General features: G+C 62.6%; 1 long non-coding RNA gene across 2 annotated transcripts; it reads right to left on the reverse strand.

The window, feature by feature from the left end:
• Positions 1-2,113: 2,113 nt before the first annotated feature.
• Positions 2,114-5,280, reverse strand: LOC122153792. Of its 2 annotated transcripts, none has more exons than XR_006165678.1 (4): positions 5,268-5,280; positions 4,788-4,884; positions 4,565-4,587; positions 2,114-2,199 (listed from the first exon to the last, which is right to left on the reverse strand). It is a non-coding gene; the product is annotated as an uncharacterized LOC122153792 (long non-coding RNA). The 2 variants fall into 2 exon arrangements; XR_006165677.1 differs by lacking the exon at positions 2,114-2,199 and adding an exon at positions 3,775-3,967.

A 5,280-nucleotide genomic window follows, 5' to 3' on the forward strand; every position in this document is an offset into this window, starting at 1 on the left:
ACAGTCCTGGGGGTACTGGGCAGATCTGAGGAGCTGGGACATGGGGTACAGCACAGTCCTGGGGTCACATGGCAGATTTGGGGAGCCAGGACATGGGGTACAGCACAGCCCTGGGGATGCTGGGCAGATTTGGGCAGCCAGGACATGGGGTACAGCACAGTCCTGGAGTCACAGGGCAGGTTTGGGGTTCCAGGATATGGGGGTTCCAGGATATGGGGTGCAACACAGCCCTGGGCTCACAGGACATTGGGATGGGCATTGCCCTGTGCACAGCCCCCCCTTCCCTGAGTGCAGCCCCACAGCAGCCCCATCCCCCCCCACCCCACCCCCTGAACCCTCAGGATGGGGACAAAATGACCCCAAAAGGGTGAGGGCATCGGCGGGGGGGGGGGGGGGGTGTGCTGGCTTCTTAGGGCCGTATCCATCCCGGTAAAGAGCCTGTGGGGCTCTGCCTGGAGCCTGCCCCCCAAATCCCCAGAGGCTGGAGTCACCCATCCCCCTGCCCCCAGCCAGGCTCTGCAGGAGGGAAAGGAGGAGGAGGAGGAGGAGGAGGAGGAGGAGGAGGAGGAGGAGGCGGAGGAGGAAGATGTCTTGGCACAGGCAGCAACACTGCTGCCTGGACGGCAGCCACGGGCCCCAGATGTTGAGCTGCGGGCACGGCTTTGCCCGGAGCCGCCGTCTCTGCCCGTTTGGCAACCTCCTCGCCCAGCTGCCTCCCCGGCTCCTCCGGCTCCGCAGCCGGGGCCACCGTGTCCCCGTCCCCCCCCCCGGAGCATCTCTGGCCCCCAGGCCCCCGGGACCGGCGGCAGCGAGGAGCTGCCACGGCACCTGGGCCAGCCTGGCCCCGACCCAGGAGCGGAGATTCCGGCATCCCCAGGGGGGTTACACGGTGAGGGGGCAGCTCAGGGAGAGCATCCCTAGGGAAAAGGAGCCCCAACACCTCCCCGGGGCACTGGGATCCAGTCGAGGAGCTGGAGGAGCAGCGGAGGGGGATGATCACCATGGTCAGAGCATCCCCCCAAGGGGACAAAGGGTTGCTCTTCGGAACGCGGATTTTCTGAGAATTTATAACTAAATCTATTAATTGCTTTATGAGCTAAAATTAATTACGAGTGGGTCCTCAAAGGGCTGCTGCTCTGCGTCAGGTCGTTAGGTCCGGCTGACAGGAATAACAGTAAATTGAGTTAACTGAAATAATTGCGGTGACGTCTCCCAGCCAGCTGGGCCGGCTCCAGGCTCAGCACGGCTCCGAGCTCCGTCTTCAAACTTGCACGTGGAGGTCGTGGGTGCTCCTGGGGGGCGGGGTGGGGGGCCGGAGCAGGAGGTGACGTCCTGGGACACTGCGGTGTCCCCGATGCCACCTGCCCTCTCCTCGAAAGGAAGGAGAGCCAAAGATCCTCTGCGAGATGCGCCCTGGCACCACGTCCATACCCAGCTCCCGCCTAGGGATGCTACGGAGCTGGAAAAAAAAAAAAAATCTCTGAAGCCTCAGAGCTGTCAGATGGAGGTTGTCCCCTGGCTCCAGTGCCCCCCAGTTCCCCCCGTTGCAGTTACTGGGACCCCAAAGTCTGGGGTCACCAGCTCCCAGGCAGCACCATCCAGCTGCCCCGAGCAGCCTAGCTCAGGGGTTTTCCGCTCAGCCCAACACAAATCCCTTTTTGAGGTCAGTTTTCAAGGTTTAGGGACAATGCCACACCTCGCTTGGTGCGATCGGCGAGCCCGAGCGAGCCTTTCACGCCGGATTACACCGCCCGGCACAAACCCAGGAGGGCTCTGTCAGCCGGAGTCTAATTTAAGCTTCACTCCATCCCCAGCAAATCCATCGCTAATAACGCACTAACCCACCTCGGGGAACAATTACGGGGCGAGGAGCTGTCAGGAAGAACTTGTGCCATTTCCCCGGGGACGTCCCACTCTGCGGAGAGCGGCAGCGCCGCCGCAGCCCAGCTCTCGGTGTCCTCGCCAGGAGCTTTTTTCCTGGGTTAAAAAAAAAAAAAAAAAAAAAAAAAGAAAAAAAAGAAAAAAGAAAAAAAGCTGTTTTTTAAGATGAGATTTCTCTCACCTGCAGTGGGAAGCCGGAGGTGGCCGCTGGAGTTGTCACTGCATACATTTATCCACCCCCTCTGCTTCCCTTGGCCAGCTTGGAGGTGGACTTTGCCATCTGAGAGCTCCTATGCGCTTGCACAATGCACCTTTTCCCTGCGAAACCGTGCAAAAAAAAAAAAAAAAATTTTAAAAAATTAAAAAAAAAAAAAAATAAAAACCAGCTTTATTTACTCAAAAAGCTGCTCAGAAATGCCAGGAGGGAGGCGGTGGTGAGATGTGTGCAGCAGCACGCACCCCTGCACCCAGCTGGAGGAAGAGCTGCCAGCCAAGGGGAGGAGGAGGAGGAGGAGGAGGCAGCTCTTTGCACCGGGATGAGGCATTTGCCTGCTCCAGGAGGTGCTGGGTTTATTCCTAGAAGGAATTTACCGGGGGGAAAAATCACTAATTTAGGGCATCCCACCACCGGTGAAGAGATGAGATGGGGCGGTCGTGGGTGACCAGGTTTTGTCCGTCCTCCAAGCAGAAGTGAAGCCATGAGATTCTTCTCACTGGTCTCCCGAGCTGGAAACCAGTAAGCACTGGTTCAGCAGCGCGCCCTGGTTTGCACGGGGATTTTGGGGGGGTACAACGACAAGCTGCACACCCCACGGAGCTCAGCCCTTCTCAGGACTGCTCCAGGCTTAGCCCGGACGGAGCCGTGTCTCTCCGGAACATCCCACGGCTCTGAAAAGACACGGGAGCTTTTCCCTCCCCCGTCCCTGGGATGATCACCCGCCTCCCACGGAGCTGCCGGCATCATCCTCATTGCCATGGCAACGAGCCCCCCCCCCCCTCCCCTCCCCATCCCCACCAAAGGCAGATTTTTGGCAGAGCAGGGGGTGTCAGAGCTGCAAATCCAACACCCCGGCCCCCACAGGACCTCCATGCGTGGAGGCGGGCGGGGGGGGGCAGGCACAGCCACATTTTGGACCCGGGGCCATGGCCAAGGTGGCCCATAGCTGGGGACAAGGACACCCCGGGTGGGAGGACACCCCCCATACCCGCCCCAAGGGGTGGTGGTCACCCCCGGCGTGATGAGTGGATGGAAAGGGGGGGGAAGCCGTTAGCCCCGAAGGGGACAGAAGATGCTGGATGTGACAGGGGTGGGCCGCCTGTCCCCACCACCCAATGTCACCTCGTGTCCCAGCCCTACTCACACCCCAGAGCATCGTTGTCCTTGCGCTGGAGGTGGGGACACGGAGCTGAGGCCCCCGAGAGAGGCCCCCGGGGACCAGCTCGAGCGGCGGGTGCCCATCGGGAAGGGGGTGGGAAGCGCCCCGGGAGCTAAAGAACCCCGCTAACGAGGGACAGAGCGCCTGGCACCCAAACCCTGGAAGGGGAATGAGAGTTTGGGGATGGGTTGGGGTCTCGGGGGGCTGTCTTTGCAGCACAGGCTCAAAGGCACAGCTGGATCCCGCCGGGACCCTGCGGTGGGAAGCCGTGGGGGTGGTCTCTGTACCCCATAAGGGCTGAGGATTGTGGCTGTAGGGCTGGTGGGTGTCCTGGGACCAGCACGGGTGGCACAGGGCTCGGCTGGCACCCGTCCCCGCCACCGGCACCCAAATCGAGTTCGGGGTGTCTGGGTTCACCCGGAGGCACTGCCGGGCCGGGTCTCGGTCCCTCGCGGTCGCGGTTACAGGCAAACACGAGGCGGGACAAGAGAGGAGGCGGTTGGGATGGGGGGGGGTTTTGCTTTATGGGGAGCTTCGGGCTGGAGCGACGCACGCACGCGGCGCGGGAAAAGCCACGGGACGAGGCGGGAGTGGAGCGGAGCCGGCGGCAGGGAGCTGAGCGACGCTTGTGCAGAGCCAGGGATGCTCGGAGGGAGGAGGGGGACGCATCCTGCCCCCCCCCGGGAACGCGCTGGCACCCGGGGCCAGCCCTAGGAGGGAGCCCCAAAATGTATCATGGAAGGGGAGCTGGTCCTGGGTCCCCCCACTGCCCCCAAACCTGCTCTGAGGCGGCCGTCCCAGCCCAGCGCTGGCTCCAGACGAGCCGTCGTGACACGTGGGGGTGTGGAGGTCCCTGGTGTGGGGTCAGGGGAGGGGTGGTGGGATGGTGGGGAGGTTTGGGGGGGTCGGGGGAGGACTGGTGGGATAGTGGGGAGGTCTGGTGAGGTGGCGGGGAGGTCTGGTGGGGCGGCGGGGTGGTCTGGGTGGGGTGATGGGGAGGACTGGTGAGACAGTGGGGAGGTCTGGTGGGGTGGTGGGGAGGACTGGTGAGACAGTGGGGAGGTCTGGTGGGGCGGCGGGGTGGTCTGGGGAGGTGGAGGGGAGGTTTGGGTGCTCAGTGCTCAGGGCAGGAGCAGAGAAGGAGCCGGGCACAGTCCTGGGCAGCCATGGGAGGTGGTGGGGGCTCCCAGAACCCCCCAGAAGAGCATCCCCCCACTCATCCCCCCACCCCCCACCCCCAAGCTCCATCCCTGCCAGTGACAGGACACCCCGTGTCCCCAGGCTCCCCGGGGAAGGACGGGACTTACGGTGCTGGCTGCTCGCTGATCACCTGGAAGAGAGAAAACACCACGGAGGTGAGACCTGACCCAGTCCCACCATCCCACCCTCACGGGAGCACCCTGCTGGCCCCCCAGCACCCACCCCACTACGTCCCCCACCATCATCCAGCACAGAGGAGTGGGAAGGAGCTGGGGACACCTCCGCTGAGACCCCTCCCGTCCCCCCACCTCTCCCCCCTTCCCCGCTCACCCGATGATGTTGGAACTCAGAACCATGAGCAGTTTGTCCAGCACGTCGATGAGAAGGGACAACACTCCCCCGCTCGCCTTCTCGGCTGCCTCAGCATCTGCGGGAAGAAACGGGGTTACCCGAGCACCCCGATGTGCTGTTAACAGGGTGCTCCTGGCCCACCCTGGCCAAGGCCCCCCCAGCCCCGAGGGGAGCTGCCTCTTGCTGTGGGGTTTGCGGGGAGCTGGGGGTGCTCGGACCCCGTGCGCCGTGTGGGTCGGACTCCTGCTCTTCCCTGCCTGCCTTGGAGGGAAGACAGGGATGCAGGAGCACCCTCAGCCCCAGGAAGAACCCCACCTTTAGCACAAAAAAAAAAAACAAAACCAAAAAAAAAAAAAAAAAAAACACAAAGAATTGCTCCCCAGAGGGCTCAAGGTCTTTTGGGGGGGTGCCTTACAGCCTGGCCAGCACCCCCCTGGGTGAGCAGGATTCCCAACTCACCGGAGCTTGCGGA

Source organism: Tyto alba, unplaced genomic scaffold (genome assembly GCF_018691265.1).
Source record: "Tyto alba isolate M040663 unplaced genomic scaffold, T.alba_DEE_v4.0 Super-Scaffold_23, whole genome shotgun sequence".
NCBI classification, from domain to species: Eukaryota; Metazoa; Chordata; class Aves; order Strigiformes; family Tytonidae; genus Tyto; species Tyto alba.